The 15,951-nt window shown below is 35.5% G+C and overlaps 1 protein-coding gene across 5 annotated transcripts in view; it reads right to left on the bottom strand.

The window, feature by feature from the left end:
- Positions 1–15,951, bottom strand: part of PKIB (protein kinase (cAMP-dependent, catalytic) inhibitor beta) — a 223,973-nt gene that overhangs the window by 92,486 nt on the left and 115,536 nt on the right. For all 5 annotated transcript variants that reach the window (XM_011944443.1, XM_011944447.1, XM_011944445.1 and 2 more), the window contains one exon: positions 7,936–8,020. The gene's annotated coding sequence lies outside the window, so the exon portion shown is untranslated. The remainder of the gene's footprint in view (positions 1–7,935; positions 8,021–15,951) is intronic.

Raw genomic sequence — 15,951 nt, 5'->3', positions numbered from 1 at the left:
TAAATATTCATTATTGCAGCTGGTAAGCATGTGAGAAGTGAACCGCAGTCCGTTGAGTTAATGTTCTTACAGGCAATCACTAACTGCTTTATGTGTCTCATGTTGGCATAATCTCAATGTAGTTCACTACCTGAATCCTTTTGAACTTTTTACTGGCTAGTTCAAATTATGAAACAGTTGATACCAACAACATGATTGAAAAATAGGAATTGATAACACCACAGAGACTTAGAACTAAACACCCTAGCAACTTTCAAACTCATCCGACTTGCATGAGCAGGCTGTCTTTGAACATATAACAACGTGTTGTCCAAGATCTCCTTTGATATGACAAACTGAAGTTGACAGTAGAAGTCTCTTAGAATAATACAAAGTAGAAATTGAGCTAAAAAAAACCTTTCCAGCAACTAAGAATAGGTAAATAATAAGGAAATGGTAACAAAGTAGAACAATTGTCTTGGCAGCTTTTCTAATGTTGTATGTGTTTAGTATTTCTCACTGCACATTTTAGAAACATTTTGTTTTTATGAATCCCAAATAAGAAGAGAGGAACTTTTTTTTTTTTTTTTTTTTTGCGAGGCAGAGTCTCGCTCTGTCTCCCAGACTGGAGTGCAGTAGCGTGATCTCGGCTTACTGCAAGCTCCGCCTCCCGGGTTCACGCCATTCTCCTGCCTCAGCCTCCCGAGTAGCTGGGACTACAGGTGCCCGCCACCACACCTGGCTAATTTTTTGTATTTTTAGTAGAGACGGGGTTTCACCATGTTAGCCAGGATGGCCTCGATTTCCTGACCTCTTGATTCACCCACCTCGACCTCCCAAAGTGCTGGGATTACAGGCTTGAGCCACTGCGCCCGGCCAAAGAGAGGAACTTTTTACCTTAGTGGATGTCATTTTAACCTTCTGGATGGTTTAAGGGAGTCCAAGTGTTTCCCAAGATGACATTCTAGTTCCCATGTATTGAGTACCATCTATTGAGTGCCCACTATATAGCAACCATTTTGAATTAGTTCATTTACACTCATTTTTTTCTCTTCTCACCACAGTCCTGTGACATGTACTATCTCCTTTTCTCTGATGTAGGCACTAAGGATCAGAGATGAGAGATTTGGTCAAAGCCTAAGAGTAAGTGACAAAGCTGGTAGGTCTAACTTAAAAGCAGCCTTGTAGTCCCTTACTGTATTGTCTTCAGAGGAACCCTTCCCACATCAATGATTTCAACAACAGACCCTGGAATTTTTGTCTTTGGAGATGAATTAATTACCCATCCCCAACACCAACCCCTCATCCTCCCACTTGTGATCAACCAACTCAGTTATCAGAGGTAGCTTATTATAATTTCAGACAGCCTTTCCCTTGATTAAGCAAAAATGTTTTCTCCTCTAATTCCATCCACTCAAATCTAGTTTTGCCTTCTCAATCACACGGATTTTTTTGACATGATATTTCTGGCATAATTGAAGAAAGTTAGCACATCTTCTCTAGGACCTCCACAAAGTAAATCATCAGCCACTCCCGATATAATACCTTTTGGGTCTCCTCACACTCCTCTAGTCAATTTTTCTCTAGTTCAGAATTTCCATGCTAGTAATTCACAGACTCTGGAGAATTACAGTGTCTTTAGCTCTGATCCCCACAGCTCACAACAGTGCAGGGCACAGGGTAAATGGGGTAAATGCTCAAAGAACACTTACTGAATGAAGAAATGAGAAAATGAGTTTGGCACATTGCAAACATTAATTGACAATTACTTTGATCACTAAGAATTAGTGCTAATCTGTTAACGACCACCTTCATTCTTTGTATATATTCCCTTTACTCTCCTTGACAAGGGTGTCTGTGTGTTCTGCTCTTTTGTTTGCTTGTTGTTTTGTTTTGTTTTCCATTTCACCTCCAGAATTCACTGCTTACAGTGTTTGGACAGTCTTCAAAAAGTGACAGTCTGGCTAGCATGAACAGTAACAAGATTTATTCTTTATGTTTAGGGTTATGCTTGTTTGATTTGGTTAGTCATGCTTAAAACAAAATGGCTAGGTTTCTCTTTTGCTTTTATTACCCAAGAGAAGAAGAAAACATTTTACACAGTTCTTTTGACTACTTCCAGACTTTTTTCTGGTGGTGGTCAAAGAATATATGTACTAAATGTAGATTTCTGGACAAATAAAGATATATGTTTAAAAATCAATGTTTATTTAGCAAGAGTATTAGAGTTAGGGTCTATTCTGTAGTCTTTTTATAGTTTCAGGCACTTCTAGGCATGTCTCCTGAGCCAGCAGGATGAATCTCACAGGGATATAACTTCATGAATGCATAAAAGTTCTTATAGGAAGGACTATGATGATGGTTGTTAGCCAGATCCCAGGACCAAGACCTGCCTGGCCAAAAGCCACTTATTAACAGTCCCACTCCTGGTGTAAGTGAGGGAAAAAACTCTTTAAGGTGAATGGATAAAAAGAGTTGAAGTACCAAACTCAATACAGGGACAACAGTCAGGGTTAGAAGGCAAGAGATGAATGCCTGAAAGTAGAACTTCGGGCAATTTGAGCCCTGAAACAAAAGGGCGACACAGGTAGGGGAGCAGATTCCCTGTCAGCTGAGAGACTGCTAGCGGGAGGACATGAAGAAGAGTGAGTGCTCTCAGGAGGATTAGCAGTGAACAGGAGTCAATGCATTGGCCAGAATCATGGATAGCGACTGGATGTGAACAGACTAGGAAGTTCACGGGTACACTGGTTACTCTTTCCCAAGAGCTATTTGGAGCTCAGAGTCTAGCAATGATGCTAATACAGCCTGGGACAGACAATTGCTATTTTGTTAGTGTTAATTGATTGTTATAGTACTGGCTGGTATAACCTTGACTATTTTACCTAAATTAAAACTTCAAAAAAATTATTGGTCATTAATTATAATACATTTTCCTTTCATACTTCCTCTGAGTTCCCAGCATTGAAGGAGCAGAGGTACTCTAGAAGGAGGCAAACAATCTTTCTTGTATCATTAACTTCAATAAAACAGGAAACATTTCTCTCCAAATTTTATCATTGTGTCACTACTCTGTGGTTATCTACTGCATAGCTCAAGACAGAAATTGAATTATTTCCTTTTTATTAGAGATAACTTATTTTAACATGTTATCTTAATTCGGAGATTACTCAAGGCGGTTGCAAATAATTTCTACCGAAATAAAATGCCCTGGCACATGTAAGAATTATAAAACTGTCTGGTTGAAATCCTCTACTCTCTTGGATACTCTAAGCCAAATTAATTGATCTTTTTAGGTGGAACAATTCAACTTTCCATATTATCACTGGTCTTTTCTAGAACTTCATCTTTATTTATTTATTTATTTATTTATTTATTTATTTTTGAGATGGAGTCTCACTCTGTAACCCAGGCTGGAGTGCAGTGACGTGATCTCCGTTCACTGCAAGCTCCGCATCCTGGGTTCATGCCATTCTCCTGCCTCAGCCTCCCAAGTAGCTGGGACTACAGCTACCCACCACCATGCCCAGCTAATTTTTTGTAGTTTTAGTAGAGACAGGGTTTCATTGTGTTAGCCAGGATGGTCTTGATCTCCTGACCTTGTGATCCACTTGCCTCGGCCTCCCAAAGTGCTGGGATTACAGGCATGAGCCACCGCGCCCAGCCTTCATCTTTATTTTTAACTAAGACATATTATGTATTGTTCACACAAAATCTTCTGTGATGCTGTGTGCCTTCAGGAGATAAAATAGCAAATTTGTACTATCCCAGAACAATTTCTGCTTTACTAAGCCATCAAACAGTAATATATTGGAATGTTAGTCAGGACTTACTGATTTATTAATTCCATATCCCCTCAAAAAATCAAGAAAAAGCAATTTTCAAACATTTATTAGGTTCATGCTATTTGAATCTCTTCTTTGTTTTATATGTACATAAGTTTTAATATATCTACAATTAAGTCTATCAATCTCCAATTATGATTTGTGCCTTCAATGTCATGTTAGACAAGATTATGAAATTATTTGCCAATCTATTTTCCTCCAGTTATGTCTCAGTCATTGTTCGGCTTTTATCAATCTGACAAGTATTTGTATATTGTATAAATAAAATATCCAAATTTACATGTTTTCCTAATATTAACTAATTATTGTTGTTGTGCTTTTTGAAGAGTCACTACTTTCTCCATCAACATAAAATGTGGTTTTTCTTATGCATTACTTTTACATGTGCTTTGATCTGTTTGGGGTTTTCTCAAACTGACTTGGCTTCTCTAAGTTTCTATGCCAGTAAACAGTACCACACAGTTTTAATAATTGTAACTTTTTAATATGCTTTAATACTGGGAAATAGCAAGTTTCATCTTTCTTCTTTTTTCAAAAATGTACCTTTTCCAGACTGTCTATGCTTCCAGATGAATTTTAATAATCATTTTGCCAAGCTGTCTCCCAAATCCTTTTTGGGATTTTAAATGAAATTATACTAACTTTATAAATTAATTTTAGGAAGCTAACATCTGTTCAACATCAATTATACTCAACCAAGAATACAATATAAACCTTCATTACTGCTAATTTTTCTTTCTGCATAACACACTTAACAGCCAATTGTTTATCTTGTATTTCTCTATAGATGTTATTTTCTTAATTTAAGTCTTGTACATTTCCTTAACAGTATATTCATAGCTATATAATATTTAATTGCTATGATAAGTTTTTAAAATGTTTTTTATTTGTTACTGTCATAGAAAAACCAACTGATTTTTACACATTTATCTTTTGTAGGGTTACTTAACAAAGTTCACTACCCTAATGGTTCTTCAGTTAATTTTCTTGGGATTTTTAGTAAAATATATATTTTTAACAAAAAAAGATGTAACCTTTTTTATAATAATTATCACCTTTGAGAGGTAGCATAATATGGTATTTATGATTAAAGACTCATGGGTCAAACTATATGAGTTTTAATTCAGCTCTGCTACTTATTAGCTTCATGACCTTGCCCTTGTTACTTAGCATCTCTTGGCCTCAGCTTCCTAATTTGTAAAATAGAATGATAATAGTCCATATCTCCTAGGATTGTTGTGAGGATTAAATGAGTTAATATTTGTAAAGCATTTAGAACAGTTCCTAGCATATATAGGAAAAATGCAGAAAATATTAGTCTTTTAAAACATTTATTGCATTGGTTAAAATTTGTTAAATGGTATTAACTATAAGTGATGAAATTGGTCATGTAGTAAGCTACTAGGGTTTTTTTGCTTTGTTGAAATCACTTTTTTTGTATTTTAATGACATCTCTCTATTCCTAAATTACTATGTTACATGTATGTGTATTTTCTTAAAAGAAATATGGTTGTATTTTATCAAAGGTCATTTGAAATCTATTTGGAAGTTAAAATAGGGGTTTTATTCTTTGGTCTAAGATTATGAAATCACTTTAATAAGTTTCCTGATACTGAACCACTTTTACATACCTAGAATAAACACAATGTGTTGTATTATTCTATTTTATTGATACCTACATTGTTTAGCTAGTATTTCAATGAATTTTTATGATTTTCTTTTTTGTGATACTTTGATTAGTTTTGTTTTTTTCTTTTACTTTTTTAGTATTGTGCTTCTTATTAAATAAATCAGAAAAATGTGTTCTCTTTCAAAGAATTCATAGAGTATAGGGATAATTTGTTCCTTAAGAGTGTATACTTCTAGTAACTGATTATAAATAGCTGATGAAAATAAGATACTATAGTCATTTAAACATAGTGCTTTACCTCCCATCAAACATTTCTATTCAAGCTGGTCAAGGACATAGGCTTACGCATCCGACAAAATTAGGCTCAAGTCCTAACTCACCACCCACTTGCTAAATGTGTGCATTTGGCAAGGTATGCTTGTATCACAAGAAATAACCATGCCTCTTTACCTTCCTCATAGAGTTATTGTAAGAATTAAATAAGATTATGCTTATAAATCACTGTATACTCAGCCCACAATATAGACCTAATAAATTATTTTATATATTAGTTTTAATTTTCCTTAAGTACAAAATTAATTTGTATTTATAATTCTACTTATTTTGTTCTCATATGGAGATTCTAGTGGTTTATGTAGAAATATAAATAGTTTGGGTAAAGTTATTTGTGTGAAATTAGTTTATAATAAAAGTAGATTTTAATTAGGACATGTTATTCTTAAATTTATTTTTAGACATGTTGACATAAATTTAAATTTTCACATCAAAGTAAAAATGCTCTGGTGAGCCATGGAAATGAACCTATTGTCAATGTTTAAATGAAATCACAGAGGGTTAATAGGAAAGTTATATACTAGTTTTAAGAAGACTAGGCAATGAGCCTAAACCAAACATAATGTCTTCCACTCCTTCCTGCTCCCCTGGAGTTCTGTTCTAGTAGGAATCTGAGAGGGGGAGAAGAACTTTGGAGCCTCCCCTCAGGCTGCTGCTGACCTTGGGTTCTCTTGCTCTGTCACCTAAGCTGTAGTGGAGAAGCAAGGTTCTCACCCTGGGTAGGAGAAAGTAGCACTAAGGGATCCAGGTGCCCTCAAACACAAGTTTTACCAAACTGATAACATTTATATATTTATTTTTTATTTATTTATTTATTTATTTTTGTTATACTTTAGTTCTGGGATACATGTACAGAATGTGCAGGTTTGTTACATAGGTATACATGTGCCATGGTGGTGGTTTGCTGCACCCATCAACCCGCCATCTACATTAGGTATTTCTCCTAATGTCATCCCTCCCCTTGCCCCACACCCCCTGACAGGCCCCAGTGTGTGATATTCCCCTCCGTGTCCATGTGTTGTCAGTGTTCAACCCCTACTTATGATTGAGAACATGCGGTGTTTGGTTTTCTGTTCCTGTGTTACAAACTGATAACATTTTTATGAAATACTAATAAGACTGCAATATGAATGTGGCCTCAGTTTTCAAAGGATGCACTACTGATGTAGGCAAGTACAAGTATATACAGATATCTGTCCTAGATAGATAGATAGATGATAGATAGATAGGTAGGTAGGTAGGTAGGTAGATAGATAGAAGATAGATAGGACAGATATCTGTGAGATACCAGCACACAAAAACCTGTCTCTGAAACAAGTATTAACTTGAAGTTTAGTCATCAACAATATTTAATTGGCCGGGCGCGGTGGCTCAAGCCTGTAATCCCAGCACTTTGGGAGGCCGAGACGGGTGGATCACGAGATCAGGACATTGAGACCATCCTGGCTAACATGGTGAAACCCCGTCTCTACTAAAAAATACAAAAAACTAGCCGGGCGAGGTGGTGGACGCCTGTAGTCCCAGCTACTCGGGAGGCTGAGGCAGGAGAATGGCGTGAACCCGAGAGGCAGAGTTTGCAGTGAGCTGAGATCCAGCCACTGCACTCCAGCCTGGGCGACAGAGCGAGACTCCGTCTTAAAAAAAAAAAAAAAAAAAAAAAAAGAATATTTAATTGTATGTACTAATTATAATTCTATCACTATGGTCTCTGAGGAGAGTAGTAATGAGAAAAGCAGTCAGTTTATAAGATCTGATAGGCAGTATGAATTTCTCTTCTATTTTAAAGGCCATAAATTTCAAAATATCATTCTGATGGGTGAGCCGCCTCTACAAGAACCATTTAAATAGGCACAGCTAAGAGTGGAAATATCAAACCAAGTTCAGCCTCTACTAATCACTTATCCCTGGCAGACATGAGTTGAAAATGTGTATCTCAAGGTCCCAGTATGTATTGTTTGCTATTAATTAGAAATTAACAGTATATTCTATCAACCTTATATTAAACTACATTGTTTTCTAAAATGAAGATATCCCACCTTACATTTTCTTTGCTGTCATCTGGCTTTATAGCAGCAAATATATTTTTAGGAACATGTTCAATATATTATTCCATATGTTCCAAGATCAATGGAACAAAAATGTACTTACTCCTGTCTTTCCTGTCCCCGGCACAGGGTTTCCTGCTTCTCCCAGAGTTATCTTGATTGAGTGTCTTTTCAGTATAGCATGACTCCTGAAGGAAACAAAGGCAGGAAAAGATTTATTAAGATAAACATCTCTAGTTTCTTGTCTCTTGCAAAAAAGAACAAGTTGTTCCTTAGACAAAAACGTCTAATTTAGTGACCAAATGTCACATGTTTTTAAAACAACATTCATTGTCTTTTTTATTCCTTTCCCCCAAATTGTTTTATTCAGTTTCTCTGATAGCAAGAGCAGGACAAATTTTCTTGAGTAAGCAGCTCCATACACCCAGATAAATAAGGAATGTATTTCTTTGTATTATTTTGTTCACCATTCAAACGCATCAATTGTATTCTGAGCAGTCTTTCTCGTGTTTTGCTCTAAAACTGTGTAACATGAACAGTCAGAGACATTCTTACTGAATAGTAAAATCAACAAGAAAGCAAGATTTTTTTATATATTTTCAAATTTCCATTGGAAATAGATTCACTAGGTGAATGATAGCCTTTCTCAAATGTGTGATTTAAAAATCAATATATCCCTGCAACCGTTCACCTTTGAATTTAAATACCAAGGAGCAAGGACAATGTTTTCCTAATCACAGGATCTAGTGATTGGAATTGTTGGAGAGAAATGAATCCAATAAAATCCAGTCTATGCATAATGCCTCACCATCAAGAGGCAATATAACATTTTGCTATGAATAGGTAGCAAATTCACTTGAATATTTTTTTCTGATCATATTCTTTTAGGTATTTATATATAAAAAAGTCACCATTTAAAAACTGGTTATTAGCTTGAAATAGCTGGAAAACAACCGAGTTATTTTCATTTACATCTATACTTCTGTGGAGGTGGCCACAGCTGATCACTTGGTTAACCAGATGCCCTTTCACTCAGGCACTCTACATATTTGAGCAGACACATAGTAAATGCTTAGATGTTAAAAATGAATGAGCCATGTCTCTTTCATTCTATGAAGATCATCTGTTTCTTTTTCTAAATGTGGGGCCAGTAATGTCAACATTCCTCTGTTCGTATACTAGGGTTATTCAGAGCAGGGAAGAGTCTAGTTTCATATTATGTATTCAAGGATCAATGTTGTCTGCTGTCTTCTCTTCCCTACTCCTTTCTAGTAAACCATCGGATTCTATCTATTCCAGGCTCTTAATGTTCTTCAAGTCACTCTTCCTTCCAATTCCATTTGCATGGGCAAATCTAGTTCAACTCTTCCCAGTCATAGTTTCTTCCATGCCACCCATTCTTCCAGGGGTTATGACACCTCTCACTAGTCCCCCTGGCCTGAGTCATTCCCCTTCCAAACCATTCTCCACACACCTTTCATACTGGGACAGTAACTGAACTTCCAATTTGTATAAAACCCAAGAACTATATGTAGTGGAGATATTTCACTATGATTCTCAAATAAAGTATCTTTTCCCCCAAATGTCAACATCGTTATGTTAGCCACTCTTAGTTTTCAAATAGTTTGATTACTCTCTCCTTTGCTTCTCACATAGTTTACAAATACACCACCAAAAGAATGTCGTAAAGACATTGAAACATAAAGACAGAAGCACTGAACTCAGTTCTAGTTTCAAGTCATCTATTTATCAGCTGTTGATTTTGAGTAGTCATCTCCTTTCCTGGAGGTGAATGGCAGAACTCTGCTCATCAAATGGCACAGTAATATTAATCCTATCTGTCTCTCCAGGTTGTTCTGAGATTTAAGGAAGTTCACATACAATGAAATTCCAAATATACGGTTATTACGCTCCCTGAAGATCTGCAAAAGTATAAACTTGCTTCTTTTGTTTAACACTAAATTCAGATTGGGACCCAAGAGGTATCTGTGATCACACTCTTAAGTCTTACAGCTTTCTTTTGGAAAGAAGTTTGTTTTGGCTTCCCCCACACCCCTCAAAAAAGAGCACCAAAGGAATTAAACTGTAATATACTTTGATGTCAAAGGCACTCTGAATCTAAAAGAGTGGGAAAAAGGAAAGGGAGCTCAAAACAGTGACAAATCTCAATTGGCTGAACCTGCCACTTGATTAAAATAACTCAACTGCCATATGTAGCACAGATATTAATACCATCTTCTTCAAACTCTGCTAATATCTCCAGACATTACTGGACACTAATAGAAAATATGTCCCTATTCTCTGTCATTGTGTTGTAGAGTTTTAAATGAAAGAAATGTAGAGTGTGTGCAATAGGATGTTTGTTTGTTCTGTTTCCAAAGAGGAAATAAAAGATATCAACCAAATATTCCTTAATATATAATCAGCACTGTGACATCAGTTCAAGGAAGTCTTTATTTTAGACATAAAAATGACAAAAAATGCTGCTAATCCATGTTTTCCTCTCCTTCAACCCCTGAGTTCTCATGAGCATCCCATCCTGCTGGTTTCCAAGTAACTTTTATATGGGCTTTTGGATGAGCATTGGTTGCGAACACTTTTGGAAGATACTGATTATCCTACTTAACCTCTTTACTGTTTTAGATCACTGGGTAATTAGCCAAACAGGGCACTGAGGATCATAAACTGAAAAGAAACAGATATAGCATATCTGTGCAGTATCAATTTCATCAGGCTAATGGATTGAAAATGGTAATTTTAATAGTGCTTTTTGAAAATGATTGCTAAAAATCATATAAAATTTATCATCTTAATCATTTTTAAGTATATAGTTCAGTATTCTTCATCATATTCATATTGTTATACAACCAATCTCCACAACTTCTTTGTCTTGCAAAACTGAAACTTCATACTCATTAAGCTACCACCTCCATTTCTCTTTCCAAAACCCCTAACCATCATCTTACTGTCTGTTTATATAAATGTTACTATCTAGATAGTTTTATAAGTGGAATCATATAGTATTTGTCTTTTTGTGACTAGCTCATTTCAGTTAGCATAATGTTCTCAAAGTTTATCTATGTGGCAACATGTGTCAGAATTTCTTTACTTTTTTAGGCTGAATAAAGCCTTAAATAAAAATACTCTAATGTATATGCCATATTTTGTTTATGTGTTCATCCATCAATGGACGCTTGAGTTACTTTCACCTTTTGGATATTGTAAATAATGTTACTGTGAACATGGGTGTACCAATATCCCCTCAACACCCTGCTTTCAAATCTTCTGGATATATACACAGAAGTGGAATTGCTGGGCCCTATGGTAATAGTATTTCTTTTTAATATAATTATTTACAATAGTTTTGATTTACAAAAAAAATTTAAGATAATACACAAAGTTCCTCTAGTGTTCCATACCCAGTTTCCCCTATTAATAGTATCTTACATTAGTATGGTACATTTATTACAATTAATGAACTAATATTGATATGCTGTTGTCAACTAAATCCCATACTTCATATCTCTTTAGTTTTTATCTAATGCCCTTATGGTATTTTGGAGTGTCATTTAGGATACTGCATTACATTTAGTTATCATGTTTCCTCTTTGCTGTGACATTTTCTTAGACTTTCCTTGTTTTTAATGACCTTAATAGTTTGACAGATATTTTGTAGAAAGTCTTTCAATTGCAATTTGTCTGGTGTTTTTCTCATGATTAGACTGTGGCTATGGGATTTTGGGAGGAAGACCACACAGGAAAAATGCCATATTCATCACATCATATCAAGGGTCTGTAAAATCAATACGGCATCACTACCGATGTTGACCTTGATGAGATAGTGTTTGTTAGGTTTATCCACTGAAAAGTTAGTCTGCCCCTTGCTGCTTTCCACAGTATTTTTGGGAAAGAAGTCACTATGTGTAGCCCACAATTAAGAAGAAAGGAGTTATTTTCTACCTCCTTGAGGATATTGTATCTACATAAATTACTTGGAATTCTTCTGCACAGGAGATTTATCTCTTCTTCTCATTTATTTATGTATTCAATTATTTATTCATAATTATATGAACTCATGGTGGATATTACATTTTATACTTTGGATTATAATCCAATAGTACTTTATTATGCTCTGCAAATTGTTCCAGATTGGGTCATCTTTAGCTCTTTCAGTTGGCTCCTGTAGTATTTTTCCTGTTAATGCATTGCATTATGTATCACCACTCAATATTTCAGCCTTGACATCTAGCATATAGCTCTATCTGGGTAACACAGCTAAGAAAAGCTTATTCAAGTACAATGAAAGACAGAGAGTATTATGAAGCAGGTGTAATGGACATTGTGGTGTGCCACCAGATGCCCCCTTCAGGACTGAACTATTCATTTCCCCAGCTGATTATCAGTGGCTGATGGCCCTCAACTGAAACCTTCCAATTACGAGTTGCTGCAGGGCATAACGAACCTGCACTGAGCCCTCATTTGGACTGATTCTGAGGGCACATCCCAGCTGCTGAGTTCCCCATGGAATCAGCTTTCCCCGCTACCCAGGAATGTTTCCTGTATACACAAACAACACTAGGTAACCTCAAGTAAGGGAGATAAGGTGAAAATCAGTATATTGAACACAAGCAACTGGAAAGAAATTGGCTACAGAGAGGAGAGAATTTAAATTGTGAAAAATGTAGTGAGTCAGGTCAGGCTAGGTTATAAGGAATCCTGAAAGCCAGGCAAAATGTTTAAGATTGAATTAGTAGCAACAAGTCTAACTGGGGGTGCAGTCCAATAAAGTATGATGTAGCCGTATGAATAAATAGTATCTAGCTATAAGAAACCAGGAATTGTAGCTAACATTTAGTCTGGCTATTAATGCACAGGACATACTTTGTATACACTATGTCATTAAATCTTCGTTACAACTATTAAGATCTCAATTTCGCAAATGACGAAACTGAAGCTCAAAAATATTCACTAACTTATCCAAGATCACATAGCTAAGAAGCCACTAGAGAGATTCAGACTTTGCTCTGTATTACTCTTTAAGTAATGCTATTCTACTCATCAAGTCTTAAAGAATATGTAATCATAAGACATGGCAAATGTTTCATAAATGTTAAATGAAAGAACCGGATACACTCGACATACAATAGAATCACAATTTTGTTTTTTAAAAGTATATATGTTAACCCTGTACATAACAAAATGTAAACGTTTTCTGTAAGATGATATACAATTAAAATCTTGTATGATTTTAATTAACTTATTTTCTGCATTTTATATACTTTATAAATTAAATCATGTTCTTTCTAATCAGAGAGAAATTAATGATATTTTATAAAAAGAAGTTTCTTTATCAGTAAATGAGGGATCACCATGAAAGTGTCTATGTTATGTCAAGAAAGAATGTAGAACAATTAGCTGTCTGCAAGACTGAAGAAAAATGAATGAAGGCTATTTGGGGAGTCAAGTGTTTTAGTTTGCAACTAAAAGTTGATAAATGTGAAAGATATCAACATAATTTATGTCAGGGTTGATTGTTGATTTGGGTAGGGAGAAAAAAGAGTCAAATATACCCCGGGAATTATCCAGAAAAGGAATAATTGGCAAGAAAAGTTGGAAGGAACATGATGAGTTCAAATTAAGGCATTCAGGTATTCAGTGAGTGTAATTCAACCAAGAAGAGCTTATCCAATAGGCAGCTGGGAAACAATATTAACAGTAAATACAATCAATTGATCAAATCCAGTAAATACAATCAAAAACAGTAAATACAATCAATTTTACTCATGCATTTTAACTCATGCATTTAGACAAGCCAACAAAAGTGTACAAATTAATTATAGAAAGAGAAGAGCAGAGTGCTAGGACTAAAACTCACAGAAGTTAAAATTTGGTGAGACGAATGTTGACCAGAGTTTAGAAAATTTACATTTTCCTTTGAATTGCATAGGTGTTATCAGGTAAAGAAAAACAACTCTCAATGTGATATAATTTTTGTTTGAAAGTTATCACCTCATATTAAGAAGGATCTTTCAGTGTGTTCATTTATTCATCCATCCATTCATATATTAAAAAACAATGTTTACTGAGTGCTTCCTTTGTATGAGAACTTGTACAAGTTGTGATAGAATGTGGTTGTTTGGATCCCTTGGCCACATAGGGCTAGCAATAAATAGCAAAAGATTAACACAAATAGGTCACATGAAAAACATTCTGCTTCATCTGTCTAGAACACACATTTCCTTTTGCTCTTCCTAGAAGGGTGTGAGCCATTTTTAATGGCTCAACTCAAATGCTGCCTCTTCTCTGAAGCTGTAGGAATTGTTCCAGATTGGTATTAATCATAATCTCTGCCCCCAAATCATTCTTTTCATGACTCTCTGATGCTTTCTGTTACAGCCATGTGTGATAGTCTTCCCCAGAGCCTGTGAACATCTTGAATGGCAATATTTTATTCAATTATCTGTAGGATTTAGGACAGCATATTTTAGGTATTCAATAAGTGATCATTGAATGGAAATTCATAAATCTTTACTCATATTAGCAAAAGGTATCTAACAACTTTAAAGAATATTTGCAAATGTGTTTTACACTCATTTTTGCTCCATAAAGTTCAAAAAGGGTGAATTTATACAGTTGTGAAAATATGAACCACTCAAGTGTATTCATTAATAAGTATTCACAACAATTAGCATTATTCTATTCAATTTCTCTAATTTAGTTAATATTAATTTTTCATTTCATTGACCTCTAATCTATCTATCTATCTATCATCTATCTCTCTCTCTCTCTCTCTCTCTCTGTCTATCTCTATTTTGAGATAGGATCTCGTTCTATCACCAGGCTGAAGTGCAGTAGTGCAATCCTGGCTCACTGCAGTCTTGACCTTCTGGGCTCAAGAGATCCTCCCATCTCAGCCTCCTGAGTAGCTGGAATTACAGCTGCATGCCACCGCACCTGACTAATTGTTGTACTTTTTGTAGAGATAGAGTTTGTCCATGTTGCCCAGGCTGATCTCAAACTTCTGGGCTCAAGCTAAGCACCTGCCTAGGCCTCCCAATGTGCTGGGATTACAGGCGTGAGCCACTGAAGCTGACCAATCTAATCTATTGTCTATTTCTTTCCCTATAATATATGCTTGATTTCTACAACTGTGACAGTATTTAAACTAACCTTGGCAATTGCTACATTTTCACAGCTTTCTAAAAAAAAGTTAATTAATTAATTAGTTATTATTATTGTAAACAGAGTCTTGCCCTGTTGCCCAGACCGGAGTGCAGTGGCGCAATCTCAGCTCACTGCAGCCTCCACCTCTCGGCTTCAATTGATTCTCCTGCCTTGGCTTACCAAAGTCCTGGGATTAAAGGTGTGAGCCACCAAGCCCGGCCCTATAGTTTTTTAATTTACATAAAATTGCAAATAACCTGCTTTATACATTCATGGGCAAATTTTTTTATCTACCATGTGGCAGATACAGTGGAGGAAACACAGAGCCAATTTTGTAGAACGGAGGGTTAGAACTAGACTAGTTGATTTAAAAACCATAAACATTTTTAATAGGCAAGGTAAACATCAGGTTTTCTTAATTAAAAAGGTAACATCGCATTGCGCAACTGCTTTTACATAGTAGTTTGGAAAAGTTGACTCAAAGTCTTAAAAATGTTGACAAACTTTAACCCAGTAATTCCACTGTGAAACACCTTTCACCCTTTAAGTCCCCGGGATAAATCTCTTTTTACTTTGCTACTGTTAGGAGGAAAAGGAGATAAAGGGATTTTGACATTTAACAAACAACTGTTCTGTGTGATGAACCTTAGTAGACACTTTGCATTTTAGTCCATTTAATCATTGTAATTAATCTGTCACATAGTGGACCTTTTGCAAAGCTTAAAGATAGTGAGATGCGTCCCTAAGGTGACACAGCTAATAAGTCCCAGAGCTGGGATTCAAACTCAGCTCTGTTCAACTCTAAAGCCCACAATTAATCCACTACACATCATGATGCCTCACAATATTCTTGGACTTTTGACCTGGCTTGTATATATATATTTTTTCCTCTATATAATTTTTCTCTTATGATTAAATGACTGTTCCTTGATACTTAATATTTTGCTTTATGTCT

This window comes from Colobus angolensis, unplaced genomic scaffold (genome assembly GCF_000951035.1).
Source record: "Colobus angolensis palliatus isolate OR3802 unplaced genomic scaffold, Cang.pa_1.0 Scaffold231, whole genome shotgun sequence".
NCBI classification, from domain to species: domain Eukaryota; kingdom Metazoa; phylum Chordata; class Mammalia; order Primates; family Cercopithecidae; genus Colobus; species Colobus angolensis.
This window is presented reverse-complemented; position numbering and strand designations above follow the sequence as displayed.